This window comes from Vombatus ursinus, unplaced genomic scaffold (genome assembly GCF_900497805.2).
Source record: "Vombatus ursinus unplaced genomic scaffold, bare-nosed wombat genome assembly UNPS02014809.1, whole genome shotgun sequence".
In the NCBI taxonomy this organism is placed as follows: domain Eukaryota; kingdom Metazoa; phylum Chordata; class Mammalia; order Diprotodontia; family Vombatidae; genus Vombatus; species Vombatus ursinus.
This window is the reverse complement of record NW_020954587.1, coordinates 6,594,386-6,608,267: the sequence shown is the minus strand read 5'-3', so window position 1 is coordinate 6,608,267 and position 13,882 is coordinate 6,594,386.

Here is a 13,882-nt window from a genome sequence, read left to right as displayed (position 1 = left end):
AGAATGGTTTTATACACACACACACACACACACATACACACTATGTATACACACACATATTTGCATCTAATGGTAGCCTCTCTAGGGAGGGTTGGGGAGGGAGGGAGAAAAAAGTATGTAGCAGAGAACAAAAGAAAGCTTAGAAGGAAACACAGAAAAGCAGGTTAGCTTTGAAAATGATGTGTAGTGTTTATTACATAGTTTTTTAAGTAAATAGTGTGAAATAGAAATTCATATTTTATATTGAATTCTCTTTTTATGTGCTATGTGCATGGAAATGTTCTCTTTTTTCTCTTTTTGTATTTAAGATCAAAATAAATAAATTTTTTTAAAAGAGTGATGGCTTAAAAGAGAAGATGAAAAGATAAGCTGGAGAGAAAGAAGCTGGGGCTATCTCTTTATGAGGCTGTTGTAACCTTTATCTTGTTAACAGAATAATGAGGATACTTAAGAAGAGATTTTGTTATCCTAACTCAACTGAATAGTGTGGACTGAGGAAAAGTAATCTGCAGTTACAATATGGTTTTCAGTGACTTTTTGTAAAGCTAAAATATTCTTAAAATATTATTTAATATGTTACTATTTATTTAATTGTTAATAAATTGTGTATTTAATGTTTGTTTAGTTTGGTTTAGTTTGTTTAGTTGGCCAGTCAATAACCATTTAATAAGTGCCTACTATGTACCAGACACTGTGGGATACAAAGAAATGCAAAAGATAATTTCTTTTCCCAAAGAGCTCACAGTCTAATGGAGGAGATAATATGCAAACAACTATGTACAAACAAGTCACATACAAGATAAAGTAGAATAATCAACAGAGGGAAGGCACTACTAGCATTAAGTGGCATGAGGAAAGGCTTCCTGTAGAAAGTGGGATTTTAGGTGAGAATTGAAGGAAGTCAGGGAAGCAAAGAGGTGGAGAAGATGAGGAAGATCATTTTAAACCTGGGGCAGAGTCAGTGAAAATGCATGAATTCGGAGATAGAGCCTGCTGCTTGAGGAACAGTGAAGAGTATAGCATCACTTTATCAAAGGGTACCTAGGAGAGGTTAGGGTTTATAATATAGAGATATGAGTAACTCCTTATGGGAAAGGAGGTTTGTTCCATTTATTAAATAAATATCTTGTGTCCTGAATTAGGGGCTGGCTCTGAACGTAGCTGAACAATTTAGACTGATTAGATTAACTGTATTAATTATTAAGGAAATGTTAAAATATAACTTTACCCTAGAATTAAGTATATGAAATTAAATGTGGGAACAAATCAAGTAGCAGGCTGAGGGATGATCTAGAATTGAGGTTGAAAGACCCCATAAACCTTGCTACATAAATGAAACAAGTGAAGGAGCTATTTTTAATAATTTGACAGATAGTCCTTGAAGAAAGCCTCTTGGTAAGTTCTGTTTTCTTTTCCTAGTTTGATATTCCAGTAAATCCTTTCACTTTTTCTATCATGGGAGAATGTGGACACACAAAATGAAAAATCTCACTATGAGAAATCATTAAAAACAGTTCTTTGAAATGTAGCAATGGAACTTTTGGGAAAATAACTATCTCTCTACTTGAAATGGTTTATTTCCCTCCATCCCTCCAATCAATCAAACAACAAGATGTATGGAGTACCTATTGTATATCCATTACTGTTGTGACGTAATAGAACACTGTATAAATTATAACAAATGAGAGCATATTACCCATCATTCAAACATTGTATGTTTAGTTAGCAAATTTATTATACCTATTTTAGGGAGTTCCGCTTCTCCTCAAACTTCTTTGACTTTTCCTTCAACTTCCATATCCAATCAATGATCAAGTCTTATTGATCCTACCTCCATGTTTCTTGTATTCATTTCCTTCCCTCCACTTACACATCCTCTCCTCTACTTCAGGCTCTTATCACCTTACATCTGGGCTATTATAACAGCCTCCTAATTGGTCTCCCCGACCCCAACCACTTTCTTCTCCAATCTATCCTCCACATAGCTGCCAAATTGATATTCCTAAAATTGATATTCCTCTAACTACATCACCCCACTAGTCAGACATCTTTTGACATCTTCTTATTGCCTGTAAGATAAAAGACAAGCCCCTATGCCTGGCATTTAAAGTTCTCCATAATTTGACTCCTATTTGATTTCCCAGTCTCATCTCATATTTCACCCCTTCAAACACTCTTTCCTGTAATCAAACTGGACTACTAGCTGTTTCCTATCCGTAATATCTCCCACCTCAATGCCCATGTCCTTCATGTCTGGAATGCACTTTCTTCCCACCTGCACCACTTAGAATCTTAGACTTAAACTTAATGCTGCTCAGGTACCACCTCCTTCTTCCACAAGGCCTTTCCTGAGTCTTCAGTTATTAGTATTCTCTCCCTCTTGAAAGTGCTTCTCTAATAACAAAACTGCTACTGGTCTGAAGGGTAGGGAGGAGAGGAGGGCACCCTCTCCCTCTTCATTAAAGGGTTCATTCTGGTTTCACACACATGATCCAGGTTTAATCTTGGGGGAGCCTGACCACCTAGAAGGGTCATACTCCATTTCTCTCACACTTTGGATCATCACATTTACCACTGCAGAGCCCAAAATAAAAAGTTTCTTAAAGCTTAGGTTTGGTTCATGTATAAGGTCTCCTTAAAGGATGGAAAGGGAGTATAAAGGAACTCAATGTACAGCATAAATCATGTATGTGGCAGGTATTTATTTCCTAGTATAATAGGGTTGTCTCATGATAGTCAGTCCCAATTAATGAAATAAAATATTCCAAGCCCTAATACCTTTATCAGGTGATTCCTCTTGTTGAGTTTTGGAATCAAAGATTTAAACTAGATATGAACCATTCCCAGAATCCTCTATTTAATCAATTGATTAATCAAAGGTACAAACTTGAATGGAAACAGATGACAACGCAGGATTTGTATTGTTGGTTGAACAGAAACGGTTGTGCCCTGTGGGGCTTAAATAAAACAGCATCTTAATAGCAGGTCAACCTAGTGATGAAGCAGCTTCAGCTATACCCTGAGGAGGAATGTCTTGGGGGTTGAAGAGAGAGTTTCTGACTCTCCCCACCTCACTTGACCAGAGAATGACCCTGCTAACTTCAGAAGATCAGAAGATTTGGACTTTCCATTAGCATAGGTAGCTGTCCCCAGAATGGCAATGACTGATGGCAAAATCTGCATCAGTAACTAAGGACAAAGTAGATTCACTATGGAAAGGCAGCTTTAGAACTTTACCAGAGCATCAACTCTTAGATGAGAGCAGAGAGCTTATAACCTACAACCTACAACAGGAGAGAATTTCATGAGGACTCTACAAAGAAAAGGGCTTCCAGAAGCCAGGAGGTGTGGGTTACCCCTGTACTCCATATGTTCTCTAAGCTTTAGCACAGTCTCCCCAGGGACCTAACATGTGCAAAGGAGGAGTGTATCCAGGCTTTGGGGAATATTGAATGTACTTACATCAGTAAATACTACTTTCTAGAAGCTAATTGACTCTGACTAATTACTATCAAGTGGTTAATCAACACTGGGGAGCAGACCAGATGTGAGCTCATGAACAATAACATTAGACAAACCCAGCACTCAGTGTTACTCCTAAGATGAGAAGTAGTCAGACAATCTCTAGGGACCCCACCTTAAGTAGCCCTGGAGATTTATGAGGCTTGTCGATGATAAACATTTGGTGCTTCACACTTGTGGGAACCCACTGAAGAGATTCTTTACCTAGTACTTTTATTACTGGATACTATAATTTTCAGGATCTATACCATTTTTTCCCTTTCCCTTTTTAAAGACTGAAATTAGACAGTCTATTTTCCTGTGCGTTTCCTTATAAATCAGACCAGTTTCTTTATGGTAACTTTTGCTTGTTTGAATGCTGATGTTGCTGTTATATCATTCTTCCCATTTGCAGAAGATCACTTCTGTCCCTAGCCTAGCAGTTCACCTAGAGGACAGTATGGTAACTTATAAGTATTCATATATATATATATATATATATTTTTTTTCCTTCTAAACCAACCAAGACTGCTTGTCTGATTGTGAGATACTTCAGGTCCTTAGGACAAGATTTACTTGCTACTCTAGAGACCTCAAGTAATCTACCACAAATGTTTAATTCCACTTGGGATGGGATTTGGGGAATCCTCACATATGCTTGGGATTTATTTAATCCGTTTTCTCTTTTCTTTCTTTCTTTCTTTTTTTTTTTTTTTTTCTGCTTTTTTTGGGTGAGGCAGTTGGGTTAAGTGATTTGCCCAGGGTCACACAGCTAGTAAGTGTCAAGTGTCTGAGCTCAGATTTGAACTCAGGTCCTCCCGACTCCAAGGCCAGAGCGCTATGCACTGTACCACCTAGCTGCCCCTGTTTTTTCTTTTCTTAAATAAGCCTACTTCTCTTACTGTTGGATGCACTTGGAATTCTATTCAGATTGCCTTTGCACTAGCAGGGATCTATTAGGGTTATTTCAGGTGTCTTTGGTGTAGGAACCTAGAGGAAATCTGCCTGTATTGCCAAGAGGATATCTTATTATACACAGACCCTTGGAGAAAGTTTGGTGTACCCCCCATGGCTAGCTCTATGAGCTAATGGAATCAAGGGAGAATTTTCACCCAGGATAATTTGGCTACCTATCAGGTCCTGAATCCCCAAGGGAAAAACTCTGTGTGGAAAATTCTGTAGGGACAAGATTTCCTTTTGATATAGGAAACTGGATTTTATTCTTTTTTCTCTTCTTTATTAACTTTGGTTTGGGGAAGGTAATTTTAAATATGAAGACATACTTTTATTAAGTAATAAGCAACTAGTAACCATTGATAAACATTATAAAACACTCTTTGTTTGTTGAGTCTGTATAACTCTGTCTTTGGGGACAAATGTGATTTCTTCCTATACATGTGAAATATATAATATATATAATATAATATGTATATATCTGTACTAATATATAATATATTATACCAATATATGTATACCAATATATAATATGTAATATCTATACCAATATCAGTATAATATCTGTACTATACTATTTTGAGATTCCTGTGTGACAGTAGGAAACCAAGCGAAAAGACAATGCTTGAGCCCCTCCGGGACTCCAAAAGATTTTTCTAAGAGATCAGGGATATCCAATTCTGTTCAAAATGTACCTTAGACAGTTTGCCAAGGATATCAAATTTTTAACTGGATGTAGGGGAGAGAAGGGAGGAAGGGAGCAATAGGAAAGTGGCCAGTAAGGGTCTGGTTCTGAGAGCATGCCAAGACGTGCCCTTCCTGGTGGGTTATACAGAAGATGTTAAACATTCTCTGCTGGTTGCCAATCCAACATGGCTAGCACCAGCTTCTAGCCATAAGAGACTGAGAGTCCAATGCTATGTGTTGACAAGGAGTTTTCCAACTGGCTTTAGAGCCAGAAAGACAAATGATAGAGCTAGAACTGAATTCACATACAAAGGAATCTGTATGCCCCTCCGTCAATCTTTGTGTGTGTGTGTGTGTGTGATTTTTACCTTCTTGGTAGCAGGCAAATAAAAAACTACTTTGGGCCTCCAAGTTGGGGAAGAAGCCATAAAAGTGGCAGCAACTGTTTTATCTCTCTGCTGGGCTATGAACCCCCAACTCAAGTCATTATGTCTACAACACGTGATGTCTCAGATCTTTTGTCTTTTGAGTTTTTTCTCTCCTAATCTTAGGTGAATTAGTGTCTGGAGATAGAATGGGCCGGGTCATAAGCTTCTGATCTTTAAAAACTTGGAAGAGCCGTCAGAAATCCAGAAGCAGGGGTTGATGGCAGAGCCAGTCAAGTCTGGTGAGGAGTCAGTCTTGATGAATGTTAACCCAGTCCAATAATGGATAATAATAATGAATCAATCCAGCAGCTAAGAGGCTGCATTCTGCAAGCAAGGAAGCAAATTATCCATTAGCTGTGCCACACCCAGAAGGAAAATTGATAAGGATTCCACAAAAAGAGGAAAGAACTCCGGGGACCAGGAGGTACTTCGTGGCCACATACGTTCCAATATTATGTGTTTTTCCATATCTTTGTGCTTCAAGTTTGAACCCACCTTCCCCAGGAGACTTGTATATGTATAGGTGGGAGAGTTCTTTGCATCAGAGGGTGGGAGGCGCACATTTGTGCCTGCCGCCTTAAGTTTCAGCCCATTCTCTATACATGTGAAATATATACTATCTGTATAAGAAAGAGTATACCCCAAATTTGGAGAGATGTTTTTGTAATGTTTATCAGTGCAATACATTCTCAGTAAATATCCCTTTGTAGGAGCTAATTGAGGTCAACTGGTTAATTGATGTTAGGGATATCAACTGGTTAATTTATACTGGGAGACACACTAGATAGGACTCACAAATGATAGTATTAGAAATGCTAACACCTCAGCATTCTATCTAGACCTCTGAGGGGATTAGAAGTAGTCACTACTTTCTGGGAATCCAACCTGTCAGTAGGAGTTGGAGTCAGGAGAGTGAACCCAAAGGGGATGCTGCATTACACGGAATAGAAATACTTAACACAAAGGGCTCTCACAAGCATGCATAACAGAATATAAAAAATAATATAGAATACCTTGTGACTACTGTTAGCCTCACCTCAGAGGTGAGACTTAAACATCAGAATATGAAGTATTTTGAAAGACTACTGAATATATAGTTATGTTTTACTTTGCTCTGTACCACCTCCCTCAAAGTCTATGTCTTCTGGCAAGTCAAACCAAGCCAAGTCAAGGCTTGGGCTCATTCTTTGTGACTAGTCATCTCCTTCAATGCAGGAATTCCCCCTTCCACAAGTTAACTCAGACTAAGGGAACTAGGATCTCCAACTCTCTTCAAGTCATTTTTAAGTCTTCAAAATGTGATATATTAAAGGAAAATATATTGACACAAACTACTATCCTTTTCTACAGAATTTTAGACAATATGAAGCAGTTACCACAATGAACAGATCAAAAGAGCCCATAAACCTCCTCAGACAGCAAACATTTGATCTCCTTGACAAGCAGAGAAACATATCAATCAAAGACAATGATCCAGAGAAACAATGACTTCATCTATAAAACATGACAGAGGGAGATGGCAGAAAATTAGAAACAATATTGCCTTTAAAAAAACAATAAAGCTCGTATCTAAGACACTAGAAAAGGGATAAAGTGATAATACAAGAAAATTTTAAAAAGAGATTATGAAGGTAAAAACAGAAATAAATAGAATGAGAAATAAAATTGAATTGATAAACAAAACCAGGAGTTGACAAGTTGAAAAGACTGATAAAATAGGCAAACCAAATAAAAAAAATTAGAGAGAAAATGCAAATCAGCAAAATTATAAATAGAAGAATAGAGATCAAAACAAAGAAAAAGAAATAAAAATGTATTATTAGGCGATAACCCACATAGCTGTATTATAACAAATTAGAAAATTTAAAGGAAATAGATGATTAGGTTCTAAAATATAAGTTGCCAAAACTGACAGCAGGAAATGAATAATGTAAGTAGACTAATTTCAAAGGAAGAATTAAGATGAGTCAGAAAAGAATCCAGATGGTTTCATAATAGAATTCATCCAAACATTCAAAAACAAATAATTTCTTTGTTATGCAATTTTTCGGCAAATATAGATGTAGGTAGTCCTTATTAAACTGACAGTTCTCATCATAATTCACACTTGCAGTGATGAATTGTGTCCCAGAGCAAGGGACCCAAATACACCATGCCCTCAAGGTTCTAGGGGGGAGAGAGACAGAGACAGAGACAGAGACAGAGAGACAGAGAGAGAGTGTGCGTGTCTTTTTTTTTTTTTTTATAAGTGATGGTGTAGGGAAGAGGAATGATCAAAAGACTACTCAAGGTTCATTGTGTAATTCTACAGTACCAAGTCCTATCAGTCCTGAGCTGCATGTTGTCAACAGGAAGTAAGGAGGGTAACTCTATGCATGTTCTTTCCCCATCATGCTAGTGTAGCCCCTTATTGGTGAGTGGGGTTGTTGGGAAGTATAGTTGTTTGTTCATTTTCTTCTAGCTGAAAGTACAGACTGAAGGATCAAAGGAGACAAAAGCCATGTTAGATAGGATGTCACTGTGGCCACTGGTGAATTATAAGGAAGGACAAACTACACCCCAAACTAAATATAACCTTGAGCCTTTGGAGCCTTGTTTGGCTCACAGACCAACTTAAGGAGTGACCTTCCTGGACAGAACTTGCTGCTGCCCTGGGGCCATTCTACACTTCTTCCCTTACTTCTGCCTCATCAATGACTGGCAAACTCGTATTGCTTACCCTTAAGTCTTATTTATTTGCTGTCTGTACTTTTAAAATAGATTTTGTCTCCAGATAAAGATGAGCTAACTTTCACTGCATGCTGAGGAAATGTTTCCTTTAAATGAATATGCTGTATTATGGGGTCAAGGACAAAGGGGAATCTCTGAATAAATAGCCAAATAAGCCAAATAGACTTAACCACGAATATACTGAAGCGCTGTCTCTCTCTGTGTCTGTGTGTGTCTCTGTCTCTGTCTCTCTCTCTTTCTCTGACTCTCTCTCTCTGTCTGTGTGTGTGTGTCTCTGTCTCTGACTCTCTCTTTCTGACTTTCTGTCTCTCTGTCTCTCTCTGTCTGTCTCTCTCTCTCTCCCCTAATAAGAACACAAATGTTTTTTTGTAGGGCTAATCTTGCATCCTGTGACTCTTGAACTCATTGAGTTCATTGACATTCTCCTTTAATTTCTTGGTTGAGGCAAGTTGTATTTTCTAAATATACTAATATCTTATCTACAAATCATGTTTTGACTTCATTCCCAATGTTAATTCCTCTATTAACTTTTTCCTGTCTTATTTCAATGGCTAGAAGTTTTAATACTATTATAACTCATACTCATTGTGAGTATTTTTTTTTTTTTGCTTTTTGGTGAGGCAGTCAGGGTTAAGTGACTTGCCCAGGGTCACACAGCTAGTTAAGTGTCAAGTGTCTGAGGTCAGATTTGAACTCAGGTCCTCCTGACTCCAAGGCTGGAGCTTTATCCACTGTGCCACCTAGCTGCCTCTATTGTGAGTATCCTTTGTGACAGTGTGAGAAGGGAACAGGCAGGTTTTCATAAGTCATATTCGATAGCAGGCCATACCCTTACAGTCACACAAGTCAATTCAACAAACATTTACTAAACACCTATTAGTTCTATAAGGCACAGTGTTAAGTGATATAAATATAATGACCAAACAAACAAGTTTCTATCCTCAAGGAGTTTTTTCTATTGGCTAAAAACAACAACAACAACAACATTTATACATATGAATAAATGGTAATTTCTAGGGTATAGGACACAGGTATAACATGAGAGTGTCGACAATAGAACAAGGTTTCCGGAGGGCATAATGGAAGGGTAAGGAAGAAGGGAAAGATATATAAGGGCAAGGGGGTTCACATTCATGAGTGTGAAGGAGCACATAGAAGTAGTTTAGGAAGGGAGCTTTATCCTAGGAAGGCTACAACTCAGAGATTCTGAACTGAGTCTCAGGGATTCTGTGTGGAGCTATTACAAGGCAGTAGAATGCAATGCCCTTCATAGGAACAAAGATGATATTGACTTGAATATCAATACCTGAGAAAGAGGTGGAGGCAAATTGCAGAAAAAAAGATCTCACCATGTTTATAATTTGTTGACTATAAAACTATTTTATTCAATAGAACTAAGTGCCACCTTGAAGGTTCTCCCCCAACAAGCTATCTCCCATGCACTTGTAAAAATCATACAAGATTCCTCCAAAGATTCAACAATAGAGGGAAATTTTGTTCAACAATCCTCTGATTATTAATATTAAATGGGGCATAATAGTAGGAGACATATCCTCACCAAAGTATTTTGCTACTGTCATTGGGGAGGTACAGCACACAGTACAATGTGAGGATGGATTCCTGTAGATGGGGAGGACTTCCTGATGTTTCTATTTGAGAATGACATTGTATTAATTGTGCAAATCCCTGGAATGTTGCTGAGCCCCTTAAATGAGATCCACAATCATGCAAAAGAGTTCAAGATAACAAAAAAAAATTAAGTGGAAGAAAAATACTTATTGCCCAGACTTAAATATGCAGTTAAATAAACAACATGTGAATCTGATTAATATAGATCTTAGGCAGATACTGCATAGATGGACAATGAACTGGGTCCAAAATTGAATAGGAGAGATGAGAATGGACTGGTTTGCCTTTGAGAAATTACTAAGTTTTTTTTAAATAATCTCAAGATTCTGCATGAAACAAAGACCTATCTTTATAACATCAATATTCTTCCAGCAATGATGCATGGCTATAAGGCTTGAAATATTAGTCTCCAAAGAATTAAAGTTATGGAGCGCTCAAAGGACAATGAAGATGTGCATGATGGACATAATCGAATAAAACATATCATCAAAAAATAATTGCACCAGAGAAGTAACATAAAAGACACCATCAGAGAACTAGGTGCCAATCATGTAAAAAAGAATGAAAAGTAACTTCATTCTTGGTTCACAGCTGTGTGAACAGAAGTAGAGGAAGCCCCACAATGGAAGATTTTCAAGTGTATAAGGAAAAGAGAGTCAAACAGGCTAAGACCTCTGGATTAATTTCTATCTACATCAGTGGCCACTAAACCATACACGAGGATTCCTGCAGGCCCCACGTTGACTTAGAAAACTACATACAACATTATCCATGTTCTTTTAGATATAATTTATATCATCAAATATTTCCTAATTATATTTAAACCTGGTTCAGCAGCACCATGGTCACCAGGCTTCCCCAGACCTCGTGTTTGACACCCCTGGTCTACATCAACAGAGGGAGTATTTCCATTGTTGATATCATAGCTTCATCAAATATCAAGTTATTTGTTAGTGGAACTAAAAATAAAATTTATACTTAAAACATGAGTATGGGAAAAAGGAAACTATAAAATCAATAGTAGTTTACATCAAAGATAATGACAGCATGGAAACTACATGTTAATACTAAAGTAAGGTCATAGTGCTAAATGTCTATATCCATGAGAAAGCAATGATGAATAAATTGAGTCTGCACTTAGAAAACTTAGAAAATGAAGCAACAAGCCAATACAACAAAGAAAAAGAGAAATCATCAAAACCAGAGCAGAATTTAGTGCATCTGAAAATAAGATGTAAAGGAGTTGTTAAGTACTCTTCCTGTAAACCAAAATGTAAAGAAATCCCTCAGTCAACCTGATAGAATTATCCCTATCTTCTTTGAATTTAAGAGAGTACCTTGAATCTGTAGTACTATTTCTCTGAGAAATCTAACCTACATGAAAGATTTGGAGAAGGGCCATAGTCCTAAAGAAACATTATCCCCAAAAATGGAAATGGTAAATAAATCTAAGAGCTGTTTTTAAAAATACTAGGCAAACTGATCATAAGCAAACTTAACTTTTAAAAAAGAAATATCCAAACAGAAATGAATCAGAGATCAAAAGAAATCAAGACAACTATCAGAGATTTCTATACACAGTATTTTTATATTAATGATTTTAAGAGACAAATTTAGGCTTGATGTGAATAAAAAACTTTCTAACCATTGGAGCTGTCCAAAAGTGGAATGTATTATCTCAAGAAATAATGAGTTCACCTTCAATTGAGATCTTCAAACAGGTGCTAGATAACTGACTACTTGTCAGCTGTGCCATGATGGAGGATCCATATCATTTCATATAGAGATTGACAGAGATGGCAACTGAACACCCTTCCATTTCTCAACTTCTATGATTCTGTATTTGTTGTAAGCACTCTATTATCTCTCTGTTCCTCAAACTACTATTGCCTTGGGGCAAGTAATAATTTGGAAGAGAAAGATGAAAGGGCATACATTATACATAAAAATTTTAAAATTTTCTACAAAAAAAAACATTTGGAATTAGAAGTAGTAGCATGAGAAAAAAAATCTTCAAAGCAAATAGCTCTTATGTCCAAGTCTGATATCCAAGATACACAGACAAATGATACAAATATATAAGAAAGTGGTCGAAGGACATGAATAAACATTTTTTTAAAAAAGAAAATCAAGCTATCAACAACCAGATTACAGAATGCTTCAGATGGCCAATAATAATTGAAATGCAAATTCAAGCAACTCTGTGGTTTTAACTCACATCTTTCAGATTGAAAAAGATGACAAAAGATGAAAATGTTGGAAGTGCTGTTGGGGGGGTGTGGCAAATCCATCCAACCATTCTGGAAAACAATTTAGAATTATACTAAAAAAGTCACTAAATTATACATAACTTTGGCCTAAGTATTAATTTCATTACTTCTGCTAAGCATATATCTCAAGGAAATCAAAGACAGAGGGAAAAGTCTCCTATGTACAAAAATATTTATAGCAGCATGTTTTGTAGCAGCAAAGAACTAGAAGGGAAATGGTTCCTATTGATTGGCCAATGGCTGAATAAAATTATTGTATATGGTTATAATGTAATAATATTGTACCATAAACAACAAATATGAAGGATTCATAAAAACTTGGGAAGATTTATATGACTTGATCCAGAACAAAGTAAGCAAAACCATAATAACATTTCCCATGATGACCACAATAATACAAAGGGAAAGAACAATGAGAACTCTGATCAATGGAGTGAACAATTGAGACTTCAGAGGACTGATGATTAAGTGTATCTTTTGCCTCTTAGCCAAGAAGAAATATTCAATTGATACAGCATCAGTGTTGATTTTCTTTGCTTGCCCGTACTTATTCCTTACAAAGAAGAGTTTTGTTGGTAGGAAATGACAGTGTTGCTTAAAAAAGAGCATTGTCAAAATATTTTTAAAAATAAAAATGCAAAAGTTATATATAATAATATAATACATATGCTTAAAATAATAGCTCATCTAGCAAGACAGAAGCAAACTATATAACAAACACATAGGTGATATGCAACATAAAACATATGCTAAATACTCTTTATGTATACTGAGCATCATTTGGCAACATACATAACCACTTCACCCAACATACCTTGAGTCTTCTAAGTTAGCCTCTCTTTCCAAATTTATTATACATGACTCTCCCTCCATGTATTTTACAAATAAAAAAAACTGGGCTACCTGGTGTTATTGACATAAAACCCTTCATCTCCTGTCTCAGCCTATGCATAATTTGACCCCCAAGCCTGGGATTCCCTCCCTCCTCACTTCTATGTCCTAGAATGGCTGGTTTCCTCCAAAACTCGGCTCAAGTGCCACCTCCTAATGAGGCTTTTCCTGTTTCCTCTGGTGCTAGTGAATCCCTGTTCTGAAATTACATTTTTAAGAAATTTATTTAGTATGTATTTTATGCCTTTGTGTAATTTCCTCAAGAGGAAGAAGTTTCATTTTATTTTTGAATCCCCAGTGCCCAGCATAGTGCCTGGCAAATAGTAGGTGCTAAATAAATGCTTATTGATTTATTGATTGCTTTGGGATAGTTCTGGGATTATCTTCAAATGATTTACTATCAATTATGTACAAGTGCTATCCTCAAACTTATTAGCCTACAGTCATATTCTTGGGCTTGGAACTAACTAAGGCTATCTTTCTTTTCTTTTAAAAAATTTTTAAAATTTATTTTTAACGTTCATTTTTTTAAATTTTGCATTCCAAATTCTCTTCCTCCCCCTGTTCAGAAGGCAAGCAATGTGACAGCAATTATACACATGAAGTCATGAAAAACATATTTCCATATTAAGCATGTTGCCAAAAAAATAAAAACAAAAAGCAAGAAACATAAAGTGTAAAAAAAAAAAAGATCCTGGACCATTGTCTTAATCAGAGTAACTAAGTCTTTCACAGTTGATTATTGTTACAATATTGCTATTACTGTATACAATGTTCTCCTGATTCTGCTCG